This window comes from Panthera tigris, chromosome B4 (genome assembly GCF_018350195.1).
Source record: "Panthera tigris isolate Pti1 chromosome B4, P.tigris_Pti1_mat1.1, whole genome shotgun sequence".
NCBI lineage: Eukaryota > Metazoa > Chordata > Mammalia > Carnivora > Felidae > Panthera > Panthera tigris.
In genome coordinates, this window is record NC_056666.1 from 13504891 (window position 1) to 13517536 (window position 12646).

The window sequence follows — 12646 nt, forward strand, 5'->3', positions numbered from 1 at the left end:
TGCGTAACAAGCAACCCCAAAACTAGTGGCTTAAGGCAACTATTTTATTTTGTTCACAATTGTGGAGTCAGAAATTTGGAAAGGACTTGGAATGAGCTGTTTAACTCTGACCCACATGCATCAGCTGGGGTAGCTGGGGCTAGAGGATACCCTTCCCAGATGGCCTTCTCATGCACATGTCTGGAGTCTCTCTCTCCACACGGCTTCTCATCTACTTGGGCCCCTTCCTCTGGCTTAGACTTCTTCTAGCATGGTGGTCTCAAGTTATTCATACTTCTAATATGGCAGTAGCTTCCAAAAGACCAAGACAAACCTGCTAGTATTCTCAAAGGCCCTGCCTTGAAGTAGAATAATGTTACTGTTTTAGAATCAGAGTAATCACAGAGTAGTCCAGATTCAAAGGGAGGGGAAACAGCTTCCACCTTTCAATGGCAAAAGTGTCGATCTCCCACGGTGTCTCACCTGAAGATCTGACCAGAAAGGAGCCAGATAACTACTAGATTTGGAGAAAGTGGAGTGATCCAGGACAAAGAATTACAACCACCCACAGCATATGGCATGCTTAGCAGTTTTGGCTGCCTGGCATTCTTGATTCAACCAGCTGTCTTCTGGCAGCAGCACTTTGGGGAACTTGACCTCCTCAGCTCTCAGTTCATATGGTTTGGATAGAAGATAGCTTTTACCCCTGAAACATGTGACTTGGGCCTGACCAAGCATCATCAGTGCCTAGAACAGTGCCTGGCACATAGTAAGTGCTCAATATGAATGAATAAAAGGGGAATATTGCATTCCTCTGGCCACAAGGATTGTTTCAGGGATACATGATTCAAATTCCAGGACTTCTTCTGGAACGACTAGGAAAGAGATATCCTTCTTATGCTGGACTCGGAATTTTAGGCATGTAATGCAAAGCTAGTGACAGACACCATGAGGTAAATCCCTGCAAGGGAATGGAACTCACCCAGGGGAAACAAAAGCTGAGAGATGAAAAGAGACAGAGTCTTGATGACATTGTTTGACATCCAGCTGTGCCTAAAGTTAGTCTGACCCCTAAGACAATTCAGCTAACTGGCTAAAATCCACAACACTGACACCACCAAATGCTGGCAAGGATGTGGAGTGACAAGAACTCATTCTTTGCTGAGAATGCCAAATGGTACAGCCACCTTGGAGAGGGGAGTTTGGTCACTTCTTAAAGACCTGAATATCGTCTCACTGTACAATGTAGCAATTTTGCTCATTTACCCAAATGAGTTAAAAACATGTTCACACAAAAACCTGAACATGAGTGCCTATGGCAGATTTGTTCATAATTGCCTCAAATTGGAAACAAGATTTTCTGTAGTGGGTAAATGGGTAAATGAACTGTGGTACATCCATACAATGGACTATTTTTCAGAAATAAAATAAATGAGCTTTGGAGTCACAAAAAGTCATGCAGGAAACTTAAGTGCATGTTGTTAAAGCAGTCAGAGTGAAGGGCTAAGGGCTGCATACTGTATGATTCCAACTATATGACATTTTGGAAAAGGCAAAATTATAGAGGGGTTCAAGTGGAGAGAGAAAGGAAAGATGAATAGGTGGAACACGGCATTTTTAGGGCAGTGAAAATATTCTGTATAACACTATATTGGTGGATATGTGCCATTATACATTTGTCAAAACCCATAGAATGTACAACCCAAAAAGTGAACCCTGAGATAAACTATGGACTTCGTTAATAATAGTGTATCCATATTGGTTCATCAGTTTTTACCAATGTACCACACAAATGTGAGATGTTAATATTAGAGAAAGCTGTGTGCAAGGGACAAATTGTGTAAGAGAGGTTATATGGAGATTCTGTAATTTCTGCTCAATTTTTTTGAAAACTTAAAATTTCTGTAAAGAATAAGCTGCAAGTCAATAATCTCCTTTTTAGCTTAAGCAAGCTTAGGTTAGTTTTCTGTCACTTGCGATTTTAAAAAGTTCTGATAGGGTTTTGAGATAAAACCTAGCTTAGTGGCCAGGAAGTGACATGAGAAGACTATGACAAGACTTGTTGGAGCCACAACAGCAGTTAGCATGGGGTGTGAGGATTTCCCAACAATAAGGCAGCACTATGGTGGGGCTCCCCATGGCTTTGGTGATTAGACAATATGCCAGCCGGAATTAGGGTGCCAAGTCAGGGGTGGGACTCTGGACTAGATAACGGAGAATGGAAAGAGCAAGGTGGGAGCTGAAGTATTGAAGAGATTGCCACGACAGTCAGGCCCAGGGAGCAGGGCAAAAACCAGATACCAAGAAGTGAGGGCAGCTTGGAGTGACAGAGTAGTGATGCCTCCAGCCAGGCCCTGATCTGGAAGTGGAAGGCCAGTGAGCTGCAAGCTGGGATTGTCTGCCCCACCCTCAGGGGGAGGGGGGAACAAGGGAGGAGAAGAGCTCTATGTTTTAGGCCAGGCAGAGAGCATCCAGTTTGATCACCACACTAGCCTACAAAAAAGTCTATTAGGGAAAGCAAACTGGGTGGAGAAAGATGTGAATCTCTGTATCTGCAGAAAAATCAGAGGGCACCCTCTGGCCCACCAAACACAGATTCCATGAGTCCCCTTTAAATAGAATTCCTGAAAACCCGCTATTTCCTTTAAACCCAGATTCCAGCACTGTTAGTTCTTTTCTGATGTCACATGTGACATGTTGATATTATTCTTCCTCTCGTCTTCTTTCCACACTTAACTCCCCAACTTTCTGAATAAATTTTGTGTGACTTAACAAATGTTCTATAATCATCTGTGAACAAGGTTTTAACTCTTTCTTCAAAGAAGCTTGGACAGTGAAAAGAAGCTGGATCTCAGGACCAGGCTCAATGTGAATTTTGACATCAGGTAATGCTAATAAAGTGTGTTATTGATCTTGGTTGTAATTAAGAACTCTTTCTCTGTAGGCAGCCAAACTGATCCTCTCTTCTTTCTCAGTAATGACTTGGGTTTAATAAACTGATGGTCATCTTTAGAGAAATAGGTCAAATAGCCCATCAACCCCTCATTCTTTCCTTCCCAAAAAGAACTGAGTCCAAAATATAAAGACACACACACCATACAGATTGAGTAATGTAGGCAGGATGTCTCCAAGTGAAGACATAGCTTAATCAACAAGGGGAAGCTTGACCTGAATAGAAGTTCTTCAAATTTTAAGGTTGAGGCATTTTAAGGTTGTGACATGGTTCCCCAGGGAGCTTGATTGCGTAACAAAGGGAGCTTTGGGTCCCAAGAGTGGCTCTGTTTTTGTCTGTTTTATGTATTGGGATTTCAAATAAAATTTCCTTTGAAAAGAAGGTTTCCCTAATTTTCCTTGGAAAAAAATTTAAAAGACATGAAAATCACTGCCCAAGACAAATTAGTTGAATAAAGACACATTGCTACTGAAATTCAGGAATGAAAATGAACACCTTTCTCAATGGTGGTCTTCTTTGAGTCAGTAGAAGCACTGGCACCATGACCTTCCATCCATTCTTTGACTTCTGCTACCTGTCCAGTGACAGTTAAGTTTTCCTGAACTTGACTCACCTTCAAGGTTTTGCATGAATGTCACTTCTCAATGAAGCCTACTCTGACCAGACCATTTAACATGTCAAATGCATGTTGCCCAATAGGGACTCCCAGTTACATTACCTTGCCTACTTTTTCTTTTATTCCTTAGCATTTTATCACTAACATACTATATAATTTACTTACTTATTATACTCCCCTTGGGACAACCTTAGCTTAATGAAAATAGCAGTTACTGCCTGTTTTGTTCATTAGTGAACCTAAAGCAGTGCCTGGAATATGGTAGGTTCAGGGCACCTGTGTGGCTCAGTCAGTTGAGCGTCCGACTTTGGCTCAGGTCATGATCTCACAGTTTGTGAGTTTGAGCCCCACATCGGGCTCACTGCTGTCAGCATGGAGCCCACTTGGATCCTCAAAAGAAACAAAGCTATATATATATGTATATGATATATATGTATATATATATATGGTAGGTGCTCACTAAATATTTGTTAAGTGCTGGATGAGTTGTTTCTCCCTTGGCTGAATCATGGGAGAGTAAGTGAAGAGTGATAGTATGTTGTATGCATTGAGAGCTCAGTATCTGGCCAGGTAATAAAATGCTGGATTGGTTGTATGGCCAAACTTTAGCAATTCCTCCCTGGATCCTATATGACTCCTTAGCTCCTGTTCTCCTTCTCTCTCTCTCTTTTTTTCTCTTTTGTAATCAAACTTCCAGAAAAATATTCTGCATTTCTCATCTCCACTGTTCAACCCTCCTTATCTCCTAGACTCATAGTCCTTGCAGCCACCACTCTAATTGAAACAAATCTCTTAAAGGTCACCAATGATGTCCTTCTACCAAAATCAAGTGTTACTTTTTAGCTCTCCATCTCTTGACCTTTCTACTCCCTCCCTTTAAAAAGTATCTCTTCTTCTGGCTTTCGTACTCTTCTGGTTTTCTTTCTGTCTCTGTTAGTTTGACCCCTTTCACATTCTTCACTGGCTCTTAAAATGGTGATAGTTTAAGCCCATGCAGTATCCACAGACCTCCTTCCTCCCTCTGTTCTGTTTCTCCCTAAGTGATCCAGCCACTCCATGACTTCAACAATGACCAAGATAATAATGGTTTCTAAACTCTATCTCTGGCTTAACCTACCATCTAAAATTCAGTTCTACATGTTTCTCTGCCTCCCAGCTGTCTCTACTCTAGTGCCTCAGAGGCACTTCAAATTCAGCATGTCCAAATTCAAACACATCGTCTCCCTCCCAAATCTATAACATCACTTTCTCCATAATTGTCCAACCCTTAAGCTACAAGTCATCTATAATTTCTCCTCCTCATGTAAATGCCATATTTAATCAGTTTCCAAGTCCTGTCAATTCTGTCTCCAAAACATCTCCTTAATCATATCATTCTTGAATCTATCATTATTTATTCCCTAGGTTTCTATAGGAACTTCCCAAGTGATCTCCTTAGCTGAACAATTAATTTCCCATGATGAAGTGATGTTCCTAAAATGATTTTCCTTAAAATTCCCTAGTAATTCTCTAGGATCTTCAGTATAAAATCCAGTCTCGTCAGTAAGGCATGCAAAGCCTTCATGATCTGTCTCTACCTGTCACTCTACCCCTATTCCCCACCAGATTCCTCCATGCAGCCATATGCAGCTATAGTGAAGTGTTTCTTTCTTTTTTTTTTTTTTTTTTTAACGTTTATTTATTTTTGAGACAGAGAGACAGAGCATGAACATGGGAGGAGCAGAGAGAGAGGGAGACACAGAATCGGAAGCAGGCTCCAGGCTCCGAGCTGTCAGCACACATGCCGACGCGGGGCTCGAACTCACGGTCCGTGAGATCGTGACCTGAGCCGATGTCGGACGCTTAACCGACCGAGCCACCCAGGCGCCCCGAAGTGTTTCTTTCTGAAACACCCTCACCCACCTTTGCTCTGGCAATTTCCACTTATTCTTCAAGATTTCATTTATGTGTCAGCTTCTCTGATTAAGTACCTCAGTGCTTACTTATGTCAAAACACCTATTGTTCCTTCCTTTTTTTTTCTGTTTTGCCTACCTTCCCAACCAGATTGGGGGCTATTTGAGAAGAACATCATTCTCTTTTCCCTGCATATCCACCTCCCCCCTACACCCCCATGCCAAAAGCAGTCACAATGTCTTCCTCTTAACAAGTGCTTAATAAATGTATGTTGAATGAATTAATGTCTTCAAGCTGGGATAAGTACAGGGAGGTCAAGGCAAGATCTGACAAAGGGTAGTGGACATCTGTTACTGTTTTTGCCACCCAGTATCTGAACCTTCCTCCCATGTCTAGAGAATTTCTCTGATTCTCAGTGGCAGTCAGAGTCTACCTCACACTCTTGACGCTGAAGATATCAGTAGCTCACTCTCCAAGTCTTGTAGCTGTGGCAAAGGCTCTGGTCTGACTTCCTGCAATCAGATGGACACCTTCTCCCCCAAGACTTTGAGTGGGAAACTAGCAGCTTCAGATAGATGGAACTGGAAACAGTGGCCATTAGGCGTAATTTGCATTTCAAGGCCACAACAGCAGCAGTGGGAGTAGCCACATGGAGAGCCCGGAACTGGCAGAATCAGGAGTGGCATCTACCCTAGCAGTGCAGTAGAGCTATCTGCCCAGGACAAGTTTTCCAGCACTGCTTGGGATGTTGTTCCGGGCCGTGTAGCTATCCGTTGGTCAGTTTTGTTTAAATCAACCAGAGTTTTTTTCTGTTGCTTGCAACTACAAACACTGACTGGTACCTAAAGGTTTCAAAGGTACAACATTTAACCAAGATGCAGCACAAAAGAAGGCCCAAGTAAAATTCCAGGGGCATCAAAGTCTAGCAGTACCCAGTGGGACTGCATAACCTGCTTGCTTAAGTGGCAGCTGGCCTGGATTTTACCCCTGTCCTTCCTCAAAGCAAGGTTAAGAATAGATTTGATTATACCTTTGGGATCTAGAATAACTTTTCTTTAAAAAAAGAAAAAAATCTGAATGCTTGTTGTAGAGTCAAAGCCTGCATGTTCCGTGGCATGCTTAGAGTTTAGCACCAGATGAGACCTATTAAACGGCTACAAGACAGATGGAATTTGGTTCCAGGCAGCCTTTCTGGGAAGGATGAATCGCTGAAGTAGTGTGGCTATGTTTGTAAGCCAGGGAACAATGCCATTAAGAAACAAAAGCCCAGACAGACCATGTGATCTGCCAGCCCTTTGGAAGCCAGTTTGTCTGAGGACTTGGAACTGAGTGACACTCCAAGGGGTGGCTGGTAAGTGAAGTATTTCCGTGCTCACATGACCTAGTGCATTGTTTGCTCAGCACACCTCAGTAAGATCCTCGTGTTTTGACATTCCCCTGACACCCCCTCTTCCCTACTCAGTCAACCTGGCTTCATACACTAGTGCCTTCAATACTAGTGCCTCATTCCTTCTTCCTGGTTAAAATCCACTAGGTAGATCAAAACTACACTGTGAGTTCATCTGCTAAGTAAAAAACATACTCCATCATATAATAATTTTCCCTAGTACCAGCACCCTTACTCCCTGGCCAAATGAATAATGCAGTGGCCTTATTAGAGCTGAGGTATAACCAAGTTCACATCTTAGTCTTAGTGACGTCTATACAGAGATGTGAAATGAGTTAGAAAGACAGTAGTTGCAATATACCAGTATTACTCTATCTGGAGCATTTATCAACATGGGGCTCTGCCATCACAGGGAGCAGAGACATCAAGGGCCCACCCTCTCCAATAATACACACTCTACTGTTGCACTGCAATGCCTAAAATCAGCAGCAATAATGTCTTTGAGATAATGCATAGCTCCAAAGCTACTTATAACAATGCAAATGTGTTACGGGAGGAATCATTAACAGCCACTGACACATCCACAATAGTAGACCTTGAGGGAATGAAATCTAAGCTAGGGAAGAGGACAACCTGAAAAAAGAAAGGTCTAATCCCATCATGGAAGCCAATCACGGAGGAGGTATCTTAGTGATCATCTTGAAGAGCCCAGGCACTTGAGAACTCGGAAAGATGAGAGTCAACAGCTCAAATAAGGAGTACTACCTAGGAAAAAACCCTGGGGCCAGGAGAATAATTTGGAGACAAGACCAGTCTGAAAATCCATTGGTAGCATCTCCAAGACCTTTCTTATGGAAGTGAATGGGTTTCATTCACAAATGTCTTCTAAATACATCTTCCCCAGACAACTACTGACTGTGGCCTGAGCCACATCTTGGGATATAGGTCGTCTGAGATGCTGGAGGAGATCATCAAGAGGAATGACCACCAATTGACCCAAGAGCTGGACCTGGGTAATTGGAGGCTTCTCACCCTATCCCTTCCCTTGGAATGTACATTCTGCCCACTGTTGCTGCACTAGGAGCCACTTCAAGGATGCATTACTTGACAGTAATGTGTTTTGGCACCATCTAGAATGTATATGTGGCTGAACCCCACTAAGGCCTTTATATAAACTCTGAAGAGTCTGGCTCCTGGGTGGGGAGATCTATTCTTCTTGCAGCTATCAAGACAAACCACATATTTAAGTTCCTTTGCTTATTAAAATGGCCAACTACCAATCTGGAATGGTCTGCCTCTTTCTTTGGTCTCTCCTCGCCCTCCATGTATGGGGACCAGTGTCCCCATTGGATTTCACTTGGGGAACTCCCAAGCTTGTGAACCAACAGAGGAAACCATGGAAACTGTATCATAATGGAAAGACATTACAAAAAATAGAATTCCCTGAAAAAGCACTTTGCAAGCACTGTAAAGCTATCACAGGTGACAACATTCAAGTCTATGAAAAGTACAAACACAGCTTATGACTTTTGCTGATACTATCCCACAGATATCATGAAACTGAATGTGTTATGGGAGGAATCATTGAATTCATAGGACCCTGAATCTAGCCCTTAGACCCAGGCATCAGGGCTTCTGCCTGCAACACTTTGCTCTGGAGAATTCCACTCAAGGAGTCCTAGGCCAGGAGATGTACCCATTCAGCACCTCTCCCCTTCTAGATCATGATGCAGGTTCTTGGGACCCAAGAATTCCCTGAATAGGCCATCCTAGGTGGAGCCTTCTTCCATAGGCCTATACTACTGAAGGACCACAGGGCAGGTATGTGCACTTCTAGTCAGGAAGAGGCAGGATGGGAGAGTAGTAGGACCTGCTTTGGGGCAGGATGGGACAGCAGTAGGACCTGCAGGCTGAGGAGTACAAACGCATGTGCTAGTGGCCCCTCAAGGTACAACACAGAATCAGGGGTGGCACAAAGAGGGAACTTGGTCTCAGGCTCTTTGTAACTCTTGCTCAAGTCCTGCAAATATTAGGAGCAGATCTGTCTAAGGCATTATTTCTGTGTCAGCACATCTGTTAAGGGACCAGCTCTGTGCCGTTGGACATCCGCTAGGTAATGAGAAGGAGGAAGATGACTGACCTCAGCTGGGCAGATGGGATGTGCACATCTGCTCCCTTCCTTCCTTATTATGATCTCTGGGGGAAGGTTAAATCTAAACACAAAGACTCCCCCACCCCCAAGTCTTCCCAGGAGAATGTTCCAAAGCAAACCCATAAATGTGGATTTTTAAGGAAACTCTCTTTGCTGTTAAAACTAGAGGACATTTAGGGAAACTATTCAGTTTTTCTATAATTTCTGATACATGGCCCTTGTCCTGCAAGGAGCAAAGCGTGCTATGATAGCTTGTCTTCTGCATCTCTTTTTGAGCTTACCAATCAAGGCTGGGAAACCACCAGGGAAAAGGAAGTCCGAACAAGGCTGGGATATTAAGCATAGAGCAGTGTTCTTTTTTTTTTTTTAATATGAAATTTATTGTCAAATCGGTTTCCATACAACACCCAGTGCTCATCCCAACAGGTGCCCTCCTCAATGCCCATCACCCACTTTCCTCTCCCTTCCACCCCCCCCATCAGCCTTCAGTTTATTCTCAGTTTTTAAGAGTCTCTCATGGTTTGCCTCCCTCCCACTCTAACTTTTTTCCCCTTCCCCTCCCCCATGGTCTTCTGTTAAGTTTCTCAGGATCCACATAAGAGTGAAAACATACGTTATCTGCCTTTCTCTGTATGACTTATTTCACTTAGCATAACACTCTACAGTTCCATCTACGTTCCTACCAAAGGCCATATTTCATTCTTTCTCATTGCCAAGTAGTATTCCATTGTATATATAAACCACAACTTCTTTATCCATTCATCAGTTGATGGACATTTAGTTCCATAATTTGGCTATTGTTGAAAGTGCTGCTATAAAAATTGGGGTACAAGTGCCCCTATGCATCAGCATTCTTAAGGGAAGCAAGTCGAGTGGAGTGACCTGATATGCTAACCCTTTGAAAAACTGGAAAGTCCTAGAACATTAGTATTTCCCTAGACCATCCCAGATACCCCCAGAGTTGTCCCTGGGTGTCCCTCTGCCCTGGTCTGTGGCTCTGAGAGCTTCAGGGACAAGTGGGCAAAGAAATGCCAGGTTCTTGGGGCACCTGGGTGGCTCAGTTGGTGAAGCATCTGACTTCGGCTCAGGTCATGATCTCACGGTTCGTGGGTTTGAGCCCCGCATTGGGCTCTGTGTTGGAGTCAGAGCCTGGAGCCTGCTTCAGATTCTGTGTCTCCCTCTCTCTCTGCCCCTCCCCTGCTCATGCTGTCTCTGTCTCTCAAATAAACATTGAAAAAAAATTTTTTTTAAGAAATACCAGGTTCTTGAGAGAAGATTATAACATAGACTGAAGTCTACCTGCCCTGTGCCCCTACCTCCACCTCCAAACAAGGTAAAGACTTGTGAATAAGACCAGAAAGCTTTTCCCAGTGGCTGGGAAGAGAAAGAGCTTACAAAAATAATGAAAGGAATTAGAAGAGAGATTTAATCCACAACATCTCTTGCTCTGAGCTCCAAATGTTTTTTTAAATACCCACCAGTCTCCCTATTTTAATATTTACAGGGCCACAGTGGATTTTTCCATTTCAGGTTGATGTCATTCCCAGGCTACAGGTTTCCCGATATCCCATCTGCTAATGCAGTTGACTCCTGCAGACACAGGCCCATTCACTCTGGTCTGAGAGGGCATCCTTCCTTCCTGTTTTTGCTGCAGCCTGGAAAGTGATGCCTGGAAAAAGGGACTGAACTTATTGCCCATGAAATCTCCATGACGTCAGAGTTTCTTTCCTTTTGCTCCTCACTCATCTCTTCAAAGGTGGCCCTCTGAACCACCCTGGCCCATGTCCCTGGAAGGAACAGAGTACCTGGAATAGACCCAGCTTTACACTCCAATGTTTCCCTCTTCCATTCTACCTGCAAAAAGTCTAGACAAAGAGTTTTACTTCCTCTCAAGGGACAAGGCCAGACGCAAAGACATATAGCTTCTAGTAAACCGTGGTTGTTGCTAATATGAGTATGACATAGGAGATAAACATCCAATTCCAATGGAACTAGACTTGTGCCGCATTTTATAATCTTATGTGTTTGGAGACCCCCTTGTGTGTGACAGTACCTGTTGACGATTCTAAGATGGGATGGATAAGGCCAATGCAAACTTAGCCATTAAAACAGAATATTATATAAAAGAAAATTTTAAGAACAAGCAATTTTTATCAGCCCAAGTATAATTTTAATAAAATACAAGTGCTCCCAAATTACAAATCTGACTCTTTAGTTTCTAGTTCAAAAGCTACTTATGACATTATCAAAAGAGTAGCAATGAAAAGAGTGGTAATAGATGTCCATTCATGTGCACGCACACACAGACACACACAAACACACGTGCCCACTGAACACGCATGTAGAGTTTTTATGATTACCCCTTTCCTAACAAATCAAGCTCTACTATTTGCCCCTAATGAGGATGGTGGCAGAAACTATAAGTTAGGAATAGGAGTTTAAATCCCTATTATACTGGAAACATGGGATTCCATTACAAAGTAACTTCTCCCTCCTGATGCCCACACCTTAACTGTGGGCAGGTCTTCCTCAGACTTGATGCTTGGCCAAGATTCACAGCATATAGAAGGAACTTTTACATTTACCGTAGAGAGCCACCGTAATTATCCAATACTTAATGGTAAAATAGAATGCTGTTTAAGTTTTCCCCACACTCTTGTTAAATTTCCTGTGTGTGGATGGATGGAAGAAATGAGAAGAAAGGAATGGAATGAAGGGGTGAGGATAAATATTTAAATGACTGACTTTTCAGTTTATTCCAGTTTTTTACTTCACATATACTCTTCAACTTTTCCATTTTGATAACCAAAGAATGTATTTTGTGAGCCACTTTCCAAATGTCCAACGTCTTCCTCCCCCATATAAAATGTAAGGTATGTAAAGACTAAAAAAAAATTACCTTGAATTCAACTAACAAATTTTTTTCATATTTTTTAAAGGAAAAGTGAATCCAAATAATTTCTGAAAAATATGTGTCTGAGACATTGAGCCTCCCTTGAATTCATTGTGCCCCTCTGCTAATGAGCAGCAACATGCTGTTGAGTAGGATGGCCTCACATCCAGCCCAGAAGTAGGACTTAGTTTGTCAAGCCAAGCAGAGTAGTTCCATCTCCTTCCTTGGACATCAGGGTAATAAAACTCCCAAGACTTGTTTTATGGTGGAAAAGAAATACTCCTGTTCCCTGCCTTTCTCCTCCAGCTAAATGAGGATGGGAAAGCCTGAAGCCCGGGCAGCCATGTGGTGACTATGGGGAGCCAGCCTTTAAAACCAAGTGACATTGTGAAAAGCAGAGAGGCAACATGCAAAGAGCTGATCCTTCATGCACTTTGAGCTACCGTATCAGCCATTGCAAAGCCTGCCCTGACTCCAGACTGTTCAGTGATAAAAGCTGTACTTTTCTTTAATCATTTGAGTTGGGGGTTTCTTCCACTAAGACACAAATGCACCATCCCAGATAACAGCATATCTGTGTGTTGGCAACCATGTGGGTAATTTTAGGAAGAAATCCACTATATACTGAAAATTATGAACTTCTTTCCTTTTAAGGTTATTCAGTCAAAGATGAAATGCAGATCTGGAAAAAAAAATGAAAAATATTTCTCAACACCAAAGGTTGCATTAAATTTAAGGACACAAGGTAGTGAGTAAACAGGCCTGAGGTAAT

At 42.7% G+C, this 12646-nt stretch overlaps 1 long non-coding RNA gene across 1 annotated transcript in view; it reads left to right on the forward strand.

The window, feature by feature from the left end:
• The first annotated feature begins 2800 nt into the window (after window positions 1-2800).
• Window positions 2801-12646, forward strand: part of LOC122240225 — a 76733-nt gene continuing 66887 nt past the window's right edge. The window contains exon 1 of the long non-coding RNA XR_006219639.1: window positions 2801-2864. This is a non-coding gene — a long non-coding RNA (uncharacterized LOC122240225). The remainder of the gene's footprint in view (window positions 2865-12646) is intronic.